The sequence below is a fragment of the Mercenaria mercenaria genome, chromosome 1 (assembly GCF_021730395.1).
Source record: "Mercenaria mercenaria strain notata chromosome 1, MADL_Memer_1, whole genome shotgun sequence".
NCBI lineage: Eukaryota > Metazoa > Mollusca > Bivalvia > Venerida > Veneridae > Mercenaria > Mercenaria mercenaria.
Genome location: NC_069361.1, coordinates 60,852,385 through 60,868,696, shown reverse-complemented (window position 1 = coordinate 60,868,696; position 16,312 = coordinate 60,852,385).

Below are 16,312 nucleotides of genomic sequence, written 5' to 3'. Positions count from 1 at the left end.
AAGTTGATTGCAAAATGTGGTCTCTATCATGTTCACAAGCCAAATATGGCAAGTTCTGGCCCTTAAGGGGCCATAACTCTGGAACCCATGATGGGATCTGGCCAGTTTTCAAAAGGAACCGAGATATTATGCCAAGACAAGTTGTGTGCAAGTTTGATTAAAATCAAATACAATGTGGTCTCAATCGTGTTCATAAGGAAATTGTGAACGGACGGATGACAGACGGACGAAGGGTGATCACAAAAGTTCACCCTGTCACTACCTGACAGGTGAGCATTAAAATGCCATTTTGGTGCTTTTTTTTTTTGATCTCGACTCGAGGATTTGAACACTTTTATTTTTATTTTCTCCTCCTACCCAAAATCCCAGCAAAAATCTCCCGAGAACCAAAAAATAAAAAAATTGTGGCCTGAAGTGCACAGTTTTGTGCTCTAACATTTTGAGAAATATTACTGAAAGCTCTGCGACATGGTTTTTTCCAGTATGAGTCAATTTTGGGAGAATGGCTGTTAAATGATTTAAGAAATCCTAGCAGATGGATTTAACATGAAAACAACATTGCCTTTCCCTTTATGTTTGTTTGGTTTTTAATTTATTTTTAATTATTAAAATTGCTAAAATTAAAACAGCAATACCTGCGGTAACAACATCCATGTAAATGGAAATTCCCGCAACCGAAATTATGTAGTAGGTTAGCCTTACTCATTTGGCTTATCCGGATGACTTATTTTACGATCTGATATTTTATAGCTGTCATCCCTCTAAGCCTTACCCATATCTGCATTTTACTGTTAGGAAAACGAGACATTAAAAAATCCAGAAAAAGTCATAAAATACTGTCAGACTTACTTGCTTTAATAAATTAAACATTAATATTCATGTAGAAACTTCAAATGGTTTGAATTTAATCCATATTTTTAAATAAGATACTTATATCTTCGAAAATATGATGCGATAGGTGCAAGGAGATAGCTATCCTGACACTGGTTTCAATAAACAGCAAACTGCCAATGACACTAAATTGCAGAAACAAAACACAAAATATACATTCATAAAATGTCAGCGAGGCAAGTTTATGCTTTAATGTCAACATAAATTCATTATCAGAGATATAATCATTACAAATAGATCTACTTTGTACATGTGCCAGAAAACGTCCCAGTGGATTTCATTGGGGATTTCCTAACAGAAATATGCAGAATAAGTTTGGACGTGACGGAGACAGCGAAAGTCAAAAGTTATCACGCTGTCCCGAAACATCTTATTATTTGGACTAGTAGCAGGTGGTGGCACCCGAAATGGAAAATTACCAGTGTGACGTATGGATTTCATTTCATTTCAGCGGGTAACTTCCAGTCAGTGCGCAAATAAAAATAAAAAGCCAATGAAAAACAAAATTTCCTTAAATCACGTGCTTGATTTACATGAGACGTCATGCTTGTCGGCGGGTGTCTTTGCTGTCAAAACAAACAGTGACTGGTTTTGGGATATAATGGCCACCCGAAGAGGTTATGAAAATATACTTTTCTTTTAATTTCTCTGAATATCTAAGTGTAAAGTGATAAGAAAATGAAGATTAATTCCTTTGTGTTTTAAGGGGGGAGGGGATGGGGGGGGGGTCACTGAATATATCGATACACAAAGAATGTCTATATACATATCGGTGTAAACATGAATATTCAATTCATATTGATATACAGGTATATTGATCCAGCCCTAATTATAATTGACCTTTATGCATACAACAAGTAAATCAATTAATTTCAAGCTGTAATTTTGGGTCTAAATATGATTTTAGCAGTTTTTATACACTTGATCTAACAATTTATAGATTGAAAAATCTGTAAATATACCACTTTCCTAGACCTGTTTATGCTTTAATGTCAACACAAATTAAATTAATTATCTGAGATGTAATCATTACAAATACATCAATTGTACATGTACCAGAAAACGTTCCCAACAGATTTCATAGGGGACTTCCTAACAGAAATATGCAGATGTAAAGTTTGGACGTGACGAGACAGTGACAGTCAAAATTTATCAAGCAGTCACAAAATGTCCTATTATTTGGACTTATAAATTATCTACTCTATCATTGTCTATATAACAAGAACTCCAGATAAGCTGCGTATTTGCTTATTTACGCAATTAAAGTTGCAGAAAACCCAATTGAATTCATACAACGTGCATACTGAAACGCAGTTAGAATTCCTAATACCCTATTCATTAAAAATCGCTTGCGTATCGCATTTCCGTATTATAGAATGGGTTCGAGACTTTAACGCTAGACAACAGACTGGTTATACATTACATCAGGACAGGTAGCTATTTATCAGAAAAAGCACAGGACCATTAAAATATAATTCAGTCTGATCGGTGTTATTTGGACGCTTTGTAAACAAAAAATTACGCCGATAAAAATAACCACTTCTAGTAATAAAAGAGGTCACAGAAAAACATTGTTGCAGCACAAACAAACAAAATAGAAGGATCATTTTTGTTCAACAAAGACAGTTTATCTGTTAGAGATAATACAGTGCCACTGATACAGGCCAATATCTTACGGGAGAGCACATATTGTGTTGAATACATCGTTCGGGATATTGTAGATGAACTGATCTCTGACTGCACTTAAAGTGCAAAAAAATACCCTGTACGATAAAACAAATGTATCCCAGAAAACATTAAACGGTTGGAGAAAAGTATATCCTTGGTTAAAGTTACACATAATTAGAACTTTTAATTAAAATACACCCGTTTACCTTGCTTACAGGCATGTAGAAAAATAGTCAAACTTGTTAATAATATATACTGTAACTGTTAGCAGGCTTCATCCAGTACAATTTATCCACAAGAAAAAAATACTTGTTTGTGCAAGACTGGTGAAATACCCAGTTGGTCCTAGCAAATACCCAATTACTTTTGAAAGGCCTTGGTAATATTATTATTTTTATACAATTCAGATTTCCATTACCAAATTCAGACAAAAAGTGATAGGTATCGTGAAAGCCGGTAATATGGCGCAGCCAGTCATATGGCACAAATGACGTCGCCGTTAAAAATACGTGTAAAATATATGAGACGTTGTCGTTTTCAACGCACCTTTTGAACAAAAACACGTTCAGCTATGTAAACAAGTCTAACTACTGACGTAAGCGATACGAGCTATGGCAGTGTTTCTTACGGTCTGATAAAAATAAATAAATCTGGGATAATACTGAACTGTTCTGTAAAGTAATTAAGTTCTAGTGATAAATAAACATAGTGTGCTGGATTATAGTGCATAAACTGTTAGTAAAGATGGATAAATCGAACAAAAATGAGCAAAACATAAACACTAGTGAAACAGGTCAAACAAACATGGCGGACACACGTACACAAAATTATACACATGACATTCCTCTGGTATTCATGAAGGAAAGTGCCCTATTTGGCAACCGTACTCCAACCCAGGCCGAGTGGATTAAACATGTGGACTTATTTTGTGCAATCGGCCAAAAAATTGATGAAAGTCACATAAAAGGGCTTCAACGTATACGAGGTATGTGGCGAATATATCTTGATAACATTGAAGATAAAGTCACTTTGATGGCCGAAGGGGTACCTTTAAGGGGAAAGATAGTCCCTGTACTAGGTACAAATCCTGACCGATTAGACGGAGAGAATACCATTCGCATCAGAATAAAGAATATACCACTTTCAGTGGATGATAGTGTAATAACAAGGCAGTTTACATTGGTTGACATTGATCCAATCTCTTGCTTTCGTGATAAATTGCGAGTACGAGGAAAACTCACAAATTGTGAAACGGGTGATAGAATCATAACTGTAAAGGCTTCTTCCCTGAAAGCGCCCCTTCCCAAATTTATGCGTTTTGGGAAGTTCACAGGTCGTGTGATTCATTTTGGACAACAACAGCCTGAAAGCGTTAGGCCAAAGAAATGCACTAAATGTTTCGAGTCCGGTCATGTGTTCGCGGAGTGCAGCAATGACTGGGTGTGCTCAAAGTGTAGAATTAGTGGTCACAAACAAAGTGAATGTTTATTGAATGCTAGCGGCAGTGGAACCGATTCAGATTCGGACGATTCAACTACAGAGGATCGGCCCTCTGAAACTGACGACAACGAGGAAAGCGGGGAGGACATGAACCAAACAATGAAATTTGTTCCCCAAACGTCCTCACCAAAACCCACTGAGGATGAACCGTCCGAGATTTCAGTGAATCACGAGCCATCTATCATGGCTAAAGTGCAACAGCATATGGATAAATTCCTGAATAAAACTGAAACGCCGAACAAGGGTAGACAGTTAAACGTGACAGATAGATCACCACCGACTCCCACGGAAACTCTACATGATAAACAGCAGAAAAAGAAAAAGAAAAGAAAATAATTAACTTTACAAATATTAAATGTTTCTTGAAAGTAAATTGAACATTGATGACGTTTAACGGACTATGAATACTGAATTATGGATTACTCTATGATGGAAAGAAACTTTAAAAACATGTATAGACATGTAAAACTGACACAATGCTGTATTAAGTACAGTATATATTTACAATATGTACACTTTGCTATGCAATTAATTCTGTAATTGTAAACAGATTATACTGATGTATGCTCCCTATTGTGTATATTCTAATACTAAGCGTTTAGACAATCATTTGTTTGTACGCCTGTTCAAGACACTGTCTTTTCCTTCATGTGTTACAATGTTAAAGGAAAATAAGTTTCGTGTCCATTGGCGTATATTATGCAAATTTGCATATATTATTCTTTTTTTCATTTCGTAAGATTGATAGGTTGCAAAAATTTGCTGATTGTTCTGTATGCGCTTTTAAATATGGCTGTAAATGCACTCTCATCCAGAATCATACAAATGAATTTTTTGACTCTGCACACTAGTGTCGAAAAAAAAAACATAATTACGTTTATGACACATATAAGAATACAGTATATGTGTAACAGTATAAAGTATACGTACCCCTGTGTCGGACAAATAGTAACATTAATAGTAACAATTTACGCCTTCCACGAAGTTTTCGTGCGTTACATTATATTATTGGATATATTTAGAAATATTTAAACATATAGTATTCGGCAGGTCGTCAGTTTAATAGTTCTTGCTGAAACTGTAAATAATGTCACAAGTATTTTTTTTTCGTATGTATGCTTTACGATGGCTATTATTTATTATATATGTATTGTTGTATACTTTAAGACATCCTTTTAAAATTAGTACTTGATATTAATGAGTGAATCAAAACTAAGTTTCTCAAACAATCACTTTATTTCTTTAAATGCACAAGGTTTAAACGATAGAAAAAAATTGTCAAGGATGCTGGAATGGTTAAAGCAACAAAAGGCACAAATAGTCTTTTTACAAGAAACTCATTTTTCACCAACTATTCGAAAAGATTTACTTTTACAAACTTCTGAATGGGATGTATTCCATTCGTTTGGAGCAACAAACAGTAGGGGATGTTCTATCTTTATTCTAAAACACATTAATTATAAACTCATTGATGAATTTTATGATGCATATGGTAGATACGTAATTTTAAACATTGAACTGAATAATAATACGTATACACTCGTAAATATTTATGCACCAAATGATAAAAAACTCAGAAATACATTCTTCAATAACTTAAGTGATCTAATTTCAGACAGCTGTCAAGGACTTAAACTAATAGGTGGAGATTTTAATGATACTTTAACAACAAATGACAGAGTATGTAGATCTCAAAAAGAAAATAACATTAAGAATATTCCAGTAGAAACTCTGACAAAATTGATTAAAGTTCATAATTTGATAGATATATGGAGGCAAACAAATGGAAAAATAGAACAATTTACTTGGCGTAGAAAAAATAGCATGGAAAGGAGTAGAATAGACTTTTGGTTAATTGATGAAAATATTGTACCCCTTATACTTTCAACTGATATTAGACCAGCCCAAATACAATACACTGATCACTTAGCTATCTCTTTGAAATTAAGAGTACCTGACAAACGTGGACCAGGCTTCTGGAAATTTAACAATTCCTTATTAAATGATGAAAATTATATTTCGTACATTTCAGAAGTAATAAATTCCGTATTAGCTTCAAATATTAAAAATGAGCAAATAAAATGGGAAATTTGCAAGTTAGAAATTCGTGAGTCTTCTATTAATTTTTCAAAAAAAGTATCACGGGAAAGACATAACCAGTTATTCAAACTAGAAAAGGAACTTAAAAAGTGCATTCAAATACCTAATCCTGACACTAATCAAAAAAACAGAATACAAGAACTTGAACAAGAAATTGAAAGTATATATAATCTCAAAACAATTGGAGCACAGGTTCGCTCTAGAGTATCCTTTCTTGAAGAAGGTGAAAGAAACTCTAAATATTTTTTCAGTTTAGAAAAGTCGCGACAATGTAGAAAAGTAATAAACTCTCTTGTTGTCAATAATAAAATAATAACAGACAAAAGTGAAATTTTAAATCAAGAAGTGTTATTTTATAAAAACTTATATAGCTCTGAAACAAGCGATATAAATTCACAATCATACCTTGATGCTATTTATTTAGAAAACAAGTTAACTAATGAGCTTGCAAACAAATGTGAAGGTTTATTAACACATGAAGAATGCACTCTAGCTATTAACGAAATGAAACTAAACAAAAGTCCGGGGTTAGATGGCTTATCCGTTGAATTTTATGTAAAGTTTTGGAATTTGTTTGGTAATTTAGTCGTTGATGCCCTAAACGAAGGTTTTAAAAATGGCGAAATGTCTAGATCTCAAAAACAGTTTTTTCCTTAATTTACAAAAAAGGCGATCCCGAAAATATTGAAAACTGGCGACCGATCTCGTTATTAAACATTGACTACAAAATAGCAGCTAGAGTTTTAGCTAAAAGACTTCAATATGTCCTTCCAAAAATAATTAGTCTTGACCAGCAAGGATACATAAAAAATCGATATATTGGTTATAACATTCGTCAGATTCAAGATATTATCGACTACGCAGACCTAATTGAAATTAATGGTGCTATTCTATTTTTGGATTTTAAGAAAGCTTTTGACACAGTAAATTGGGCCTTCATGTTTAATGTCTTAAACAAATTTGGCTTTCAAGGATCCTTCATTAATTGGGTAAAGACATTATATAATAATATATCCTCATGCGTAATTAATAATGGGTGGAAATCTGATTTCTTTAAAATCTCACGAGGTATACGACAAGGATGTCCATTATCAGCTTTACTCTTCATTATTATAGCCGAAATCATGGCAATTAAAATCCGTAAAAGTCAAGATATAAATGGAATTGCAATTAATGATAAAGAAATTAGGCACTTGAAAATTACTCAACTAGCAGATGATACTACACTTTTCTTGAAAGACAAGTCAGAAATTCCTTTTGCAGTTCAAATTATCGATGAGTTTGGTGTATATTCTGGTTTAAAACTGAATAAAATAAAAACTGAAGGTTTATGGATTGGAAAACTGAAGAATAATGAAAATACAAAAGAATTTGACATCAAATTTACAAATAAATCTGTCAAAGCACTAGGTGTAATCTTTGGAAATAACAGAAAAGAATGTGATAAACTTAATTGGGAAAATAAAATATTGCAATGTCAATCACTTCTTAATAACTGGAGTAAAAGAAATTTGACAATTTATGGCAAAATTCTTGTAATCAAGTCTCTAGCGTTACCAAAATTTACATATCTAATACAAAATTTAGAAACTCCAAAAGATGTTCTAAGTAAGATAAATGCACTCTTCTTCAAATTTCTTTGGGATGGTAAAAACGATAAAATCAGGCGAAACATTACTATTGGGCATAAATGTGATGGGGGACTCGACATGATAGATATAAATATATTCTCAATAACAATGAAAATAAAATGGGTACACAATCTTTTATCACATGAAAACGCGAATTGGAAAGTTATACCACAGTTTTTCTTAAATCAATATGGAGAGAATCTTCTGATATTTTTCATGAACTTAGATTCCTATAAGTCACTACCACGTACTAAATACACTATTCCTAATTTTTATAAAACACTCATAGATGTATGGATTGAATTCAATAAAAGCAAAATCGATACAACTAAATTAGAATCTTTTCAAGAAATACGTAAACAACTACTCTGGGGCAATCGTTTCATAAAATATAGCGGCAAATGTCTTATATTTAAGTCATGGATAGACTCCAAGATCATTTTCGTTAATGATATAATCTCAAATACTGGAGAAATTGATGTTAATAAAATATTAACTCTTCTCAAATCTAAGCATAACTGGATAGCTGAAACTCAAATCATAAAGAAGGCAATACCAAATTCATGGAAAACGAAATTAAAATCAAAAGATTCGTACTCAACAAGGGTAAAGACAGAATTAGCTTTATTTATTGAACCTAATAAACCTTTAAAAGATATGACAAATAAAATCATATATGATATACTTCTAAAAAGAAAATTTGAACGCCCATATATCCATAAATACTGGGAACAGCAGTTTGGTAAACACATTATGTGGAGGTCCTTCTATTATGTTTTAAATAAAGTCACTTTAGACAACAAAGTAAAACAGTTTAAGTACAAACTTATCCATCGTATTGTTGCTACAAATCTGAATTTATTTACTTGGAATATATTTGATAATCCGTTTTGTAAACACTGTAACTGTATTGAGGATTATTCGCATTTTTTCCTAGACTGCAGATATCTAATAAATTTCTGGACAATCATTTCTAACGTCTTCAAAAAATGTGGGTTTTCGAGATCGTTTAAAAACTTAGAAAGTATCGTCATTGGTTATAAAATTGAACTTAAAGAGTATCAAGGCGTAAATTTATTATTAAATACCATTTCGTATTGCATATATAAAACCTATTTTATTAGCGATAGACGAACTAAATATTTAAATATTAGTAATGTCCTGTACAATGATATTATTGTTCTAATAGACTATTTGGAAAAAAGAAATACAAGACTACCTATTTTGAAAACCTTTTTGAAATACATGTAATGTAACAAATGTTGAATAATACTTTGTCACACATTCTATACATTTATATCTTCTTTTATACTGCTTTTTATATTGTATATGTTAATTTGAAAAAATAAACGGGTCGTTCTACAGATGTAAGACGATTCCAAAAAGAAAAAAAAAGTCTAACTGCGCAGGTGAGAAGTCATGAAAAAAATCAACCAAGTGGGGGGAGTACCGTACATAACCACTTATAAGACGCAGTTTTAGGAGTCATATATCCAGTCCAAAGAGTGGGACGCGTCTTATAACCAAGTCCTACAAGAAAATTAAAAGAAAATCTTAAACAAGAGGGCCATGAAGGCCCTGTATCGCTCACCTGACCTATTGACCTAAAGATCATCAAGATTAACATAATGACCAGTTTCATTAAGATATGGTCATAAATGTGGCCTCTTAAGTGTTAACTAGCTTTTCCTTTGATTTGACCCGGTGACCTAGTTTTTGACCCCACATGACCCAGATTCGAACTTGACCTAAAGTTCATCAAGATTAACATTCTGACTAAGTTTCATGACAATATAGTTATAAATGTGGCCTCTAGAGTGTTAACAAGCTTTTCCTTTGATTTGACCCAGTGACCTAGTTTTTGACCCCACATGACCCAGATTCGAATCTGACCTAAAGATTATCATGATTAACATTCTGACCAAGTTTCATGAAGATACAGTCATAAATGTCACCTCTATAGTGTTAACAGGCTTTTCATTTGATTTGACCTAGTGACCTAGTTTTTCATCCCGTCTGACCCAGATTTGAACATGATCTAAAGATCATGAAGATTAACATTCTGACCAAGTTTCATTAAGGTATGGTCATAAATGTGGCCTTTACAGTGTTAAGTAGCTTTTCCTTTGATTTGACCTGGTGACCTAGTTTTTGATCCTACATGACCCAGATTCATACTGGGCCTTGAGATCATCAAGATTAAAATCCTGACCATGTTTCATGAAGATACAGTCATAAATGTGGCCTCTTCAGTGTTAACAAGCTTTTCCTTTGATTTGACCTGATGACCTAGTTTTTGACCCCTGATGACCCAATATCAAACTTGCCCAAGATTTTATTGAGGGTAACATTCTGACCAAGTTTCATTAAGACTGGGCCAAAATTATGACCTCTAGAGTGTTAGTAAACTTTTCCTTTGATTTGACCTGGTGACCTAGTTTTTAATCCCAAATGACCCAATCTCAAACTTGTCCAAGATTTTATTGAGGGTAACATTCTGACCAAGTTTCATAAAGATTGGACAAAATTCCACTAGAGTGTTAACAAGCTTTTCCTTTGATTTGACCTGGTGACCTAGTTTTTGAACCCAGATGACCCAATATCAAACTCATCCAAGAGTTTATTGAGGGTAACATTCTGACCAAGTTTCATTAAGATTGGGCCAAAATTGTGACCTCTAGAGTGTTAACAACTTTTCCTTTGATCTGACCTGGTTACCTTGTTTTTGACCCCAGATGACCCAATATCGAACTCATCCAAGATTTTATTGAGAGTAACAATCTTGCCAAGTTTCATTAAGATTGGGCCAAAATTGTGACCTCTAGAGTGTTAACAGTCAAATTGTTGACGACGATGGACGGACGACGATGATTGACGGACGGACGACGTACAGGGCGATCACTAAAGCTCACCTTTGAGCACTTCATGCTCAGGTGAGCTAAAAATCTTCAAATTACAGCTCAGTACATTTTTATTTCTGTCACTGCAAACCGCTACTTTCGTTTTTCGGCAACCATTAGCATAGCGTTGATAAAATCTGTAACGGCACGTACCGTATTTCGGCCCGCTATAAAAATCGATACTTATTTGTTTTACGATTCAAAAGTATATTTTTTTTTACAAAATAATGTTTTATTTTTCCTTTGAAAACACCAGAATGCATTGGCTTTAAGAAATATTTTCACAGCCGGCAAACCGAAAACAATTAAAAGTTAATTGGCGCCAATTACAGAGAACTGTTTTAGGGTGTTAAAACACACTCGTTATGAAATATTTGATGCTTCAGATCAGCAAATAAACAGCTTTGTGATTGACACTGATCAATGTGTGACCGGGCCGTTCCTTGGGTCTCTGGGGGGCGGCGTGCCCTTATACTTTGTTTACTTATATGACACTGATGGGGCTCAGGTGTAACCCCTTAAGCACTTGCAGTAGGGACCAAGACCTAAGGTAGAGCTGTGGCGGTACCGGTAGTTACTTGGGGAATTAACTGAGGTCTTGGGGGAAGTCCCTGTATTGTCTCTATGCCCAAAGAGCTTGTCCGGTCACGGGGTCCACTCTACTTCCAATGAGTAGAGTGTGGAAGCAGACAATCGAACTCTTAGAAGTGACAACCATGAAATGTCTCTAGATTCAAATTCCTTTTATTTTTGTAATATAGTAAAATGTCCAACTCAAAATTGTAAGTTCTAACAAAGAAAATGTTCCTTTAGCATTATCACAATCACAAATGTTCTTTTACTGTTTCTGCCAATTTAACTTAAGTCGTTCAAAATTATTTTATTTCCAAGTTCTCCGTTTGGTGAAGATAAAGAATAAATGTTCAATGCTTTCTTGTCAAACGTTTTACCAAGACTGAAGTTATGTTACTTAGCAAAATTCTAGCTTAAGCATAACAACCAATGAAATATTTGATATTATAACCAATGAAATTTCTAATGAATAGTAACCAATAAAATTTCAGAATTACAAGATAAAAACTGACCAATAAAAATGTCACATCATAATCTAATTATTTAAGAAAGCTGGACAGTAAAATTGCCTTATGGCTTCACACCTTATCAATTAAATAATCAAAAAGATTCAACCATCAAAGATAGTGTCCAAGCTGTAAAATTGCCAATCTGGCTTAAGGCTTAATTCTTCTATGTTAAAAGATCTTTAGAATAAAAGGGTTTCCTGCCAAAGCTGTCAGTTAATCAAAATTAACTTCTATAACAATCTTTTTGAATAAAATACAATACATCTGAAAATCAACATATTAAATGAAAACATAATATAGTTAAATGACATTCACACTCACATACAACCTTAATCATATAACTATTATTATTTACAAAGTTTATTCAATTTTATTATATTTTATAGTTTTACTATTTTTATTATTTTATTATTTCATAAAACTTGGGGTGCAATGTGCCCACGGTGGCAGTACCCCCCTCCTTAATTTAGTTCGTCCTCGAATTTAGTGCAATAATACATTAAAACATACAAATTATATTTATAATATCACATGGCAAGGTCAACTTCTATTTACAAAATTTAATGTTGAAAATGATCATTCCCGGGAATTATTTACATATTTTTGTACAGTTCATGCATGAATTATAAAGCACATGTTTAAATTATGTTCTCTTAGACTCACAGTATAGTTACTGTTCTTGCTTTGTTCAGATCACATCACCAGTCAATGTTCCTGTTTCACACATTATACGCCATGTTTTACTGTTTGTTCTCACTATTCTGTCACTGTCATATTAGCACACTGATATTTATGAAGTTCAAGAAATTTATGTTAAAGAATAAGAGTTAGTTTACCTGAGTGCAAAATTTATTAGCACATGACCCACATACACCTGATTAAATGTGACCAGTTTATACCATTCATATTGCATTGGCTTTACAGATTGGAGGATATTCACTATTAAACATGAAAAAAAAAAATTAAACCTTAACATCAAGTCCATCCATCAAGTTGCACTGTTCAAGCAGCAGTTTAAGAGTCAAGCCCGGCCGCTGTATAACTCACAAGTGCTCTAACTCTAGGATGAGTAATTTTACATTAAACTAATATTTAATAAACAGACAACTAGGTGGAATCCTCCAGAAATTAAATGTGAATCAAAATCATTACAGTTAAGAGACAAGGATGTAAAAAAAATATCTGTCCACAAAATTACACATATTTTCAAAATATTGTTTTGCTAATGTCAGATATAATAAAGGTTGGGGTTGATTAGATGGGTTTCAAACCATATCAATCATAGCACTTTTAAACAGATATAATATCTTTAAAATACCTAAGATCAGTCCACCTAATGTAGAAGTAATTTTACAGAAAAATTGAAACCTTTAGCAAAATTTTAAGAAACCTGATTTGAGCATTTAGACATGAGCTGTTCTTAAATTATTTCCACAATTCATAACATTTAACCTACACATTTTCTGTAGCTTCTTTTTAAAGTACTGATCAATTCATTGTAACATCCAGGAGGAATGTCATTAAGATCCTGCCATTCTGGTGCAATATTTGGATTTCTGAAGTCCACTAAACACTGTATCTGGTCATTCTGATCTATTGATATTTCATGAATGTTATTTACTTGGATACACATGTAATAATCAATTGACTTCTTTTGATTCAGTTGATGTAAAGTTCTACTTTGCTTGTTTCGAATGTATTCTATTTTCTCCTCTGTTTCTGTCTTTTGTTTCCAATCTTCAAGTTTAGATAATAAATCTCTAGCGAAGTCATATGCTGCTGTGATAGTTCTAATTTCTGGTGCTTTGGTACCGTATTGAATCAAAAAGTATGGTCTTCCACATATAAATTTCATTCCTACTAATTTTTGCTGAAATTCGTTTTCAGTTTCTAAAGATGCAGAATTTATTTGTGCTGACTTAACTTCCTCAAAGAATTTATGACCTTGTTGCAGAGGTTTCTTTCTCTTCTTTCCAGACATTGTTCTGTTGGCATGGAATTCTCTTATTAGGTGACCTGGAATCTTGCATGAGAAGTGCCATTCTGTGTGACTGTCTTGCCACTTAACTTTGTAATATAAAGCTCCATTGCTACGGCTTGATGCTTGTATCGCTTTGATATCTTCTGTTTTAAATGGCTGGCATTTTCCTTTTTGGCAGTCTTTGCATTTTGGCACACTATTTGGCTGGTCCTGTGTTTTCTGTGTGTTTTGTGTCTGTTGAGTGTGCTGTTTCTGTGTGTCATTTTTGGTGGGTCCCTTTTCATTTGTTTTATGTCTGCTGGCATTCTGACTGGTTTTGTTTACATTTCTCTGTTCACTTGTCATCTCTTTCTTACTTCTTTCTATATGTTTTTTCTTCTGAGCTCCATTTCTGTTATTTTCACTTTTTGTCGTATTGTCTGTTTGTGTTTTCTGTTTACCGTCATTTTTAGCTTTAGACCTTTTCGTCTCATCAGCTTTGCTTCTTTTATTTTTCAGATTTTCTTTCTTTTGCTCCTGTTCTTCATTTCTTTGGTTTCTGTTACCTTTATTTCTATCATTCTGGGCTTCTTGCCTCTGTTTATTTATATTTCTGTTAATCTGTTTTCTGCTGCTATTATCATTCTTGGCTCCGGGCCTTGTATTTCTACTGTTTTCATGCACATTTGGTCTTTGGCTATTATTTCGTCTGTCTCTCTGGACATCTTCATTTCTTTGTTCATTATTTCTGTTTTCTTTTTGATTTTCTCTTGCTGCATTTCCCGGCTGATTACTGTCATGAATCTCCTCTGGATTCAGCTCATCATCCTGATTTTCTAGCTCTGCTGGCGGGTTTGTTGGTCTACTCTCTGGGTCGAAGTACGGCTTCAGTCGCATAGCATTCACCAATGACTTTACCTCTTTGTTAGTTCTCACATGACGCAACTTGTATGTGTAGTTTGGTCCAGTCATGGTAATATAGTATGGTCCGACCCACTTACGATGCAGTTTCGGCGCTTTGCCTGTTGGTACTTTGGTGCAGTACAACCATACTCTCTGGGCTGGTCTGTATTCAGGTGGTTTAGAGTACTTGTCATGTTGGTACTTATACTTCTCTTGAGCACGCTGAATATTTTCATTGGCAATTTTCCTACAGATTTCGAGATTCTGCAAAATTCTCCCAAGATGCACCTTGTAGCTTTGGGGTAGATGATCTTTTGGCTGTAGTACTGCGTCGATAGGTAGTCGCATCTCTCTGCCGTAGAGAAGAAAGAACGGACTGAAGTCGGTTGACTGTGTAGCTGGAGTAGAACGATATGCCATCATGATACCAGGTAAAAGGTCTGGCCAGTCATCTTGTTGTCCTTTACAATATGCTCGGAAGGCTTGCAGAATATATGAATTCTTTGATTCCACTAATCCATTGGTCATCGGATGATAGGCACTTGTAAAGGATTGCTTGATGTTGAACAGTTCTGACAAGGCTTTTACCAGGTTAGACATGAAGTTCTTCCCTCTATCACTCAGTAGTACTCTCGGGGCACCGTATCTTGTGATGATTTCTTTGAATAAAACACTTGCAACTTCCTCACAAGTCTGTGTCCGGAGTGGAAAGCATTCTGCCCATTTTGAGTAGCTGTCTACTACAAGCAAGATGTGCTTATACTTGTCCTTCGTGGTTGGTAGTCCACTCAGGATGTCCATTTGCCATCTGCTGAAGACGTCATCGACGGGCTGTGGTTGTAGTGGAGGAGGTTTGGAGTTGAAAGCTCTCTTTGACTGTTGGCATACTTCGCAAGTCTTAACATACTGCCTTATGTTTTCATACATTGAGGGCCAGTAGTATTTGCTACGAAGTGATGCGTAAGTCCTTTCAAATCCTTGATGACCACCACCTGCGATACAGTCGTGATATTGTTTCAGCACGTCGTCCCTTAGGATTCTTGGAATCGCGATCTGCATGACAAGACGTTCTTCCAGTGGCACTTGTTTTCCACGTCTGGAGTAAAAGTGCTGTAGGACGTTGTCAACCAGCTCATAGTTGTAAGATTCTGCAACTACTGTTCTGGCTTTGTGCAGATCTTCTGGGACTTGGTGATTGGCAAGATAATTATAGATGTCTCTGAAGTCGGGACATTCTTTCTGATGCTTGGCCAAGTCTGGGAATGAACCTGCTTCAGGAGCTATGGCTTCATCTGTGGTCAGAGCTGCCATAACCGTCTCTTCATCTTCACCTGGATACACAAGTGTCACCTGTGTGTATTCCGTGTTGTCTTTCTGTATGGAGCCAATGTGGTCTGCTAACTCACTGGAGGCTGGTGGCGTTGAGTCTTGGTAACGCTGTCTTGACAAAAAGTCGGCATTGCAATTTGTTGAACCTGAACGGTGTTGGATGTCAAACTGGTATGCTTGAAGAAGGATACTCCAACGGCCTAGACGACCTTGACAGTCCTTGATTTTCTGGAGATATTTAACAGAGACGTTGTCAGTGTATACTGTAAATTTTCTTCCAGCAAGGTAATGTCTAAAATGTTGTATTCCTTCTACCAAGGCAAGACCTTCTTTATCCGTAATGTGCCA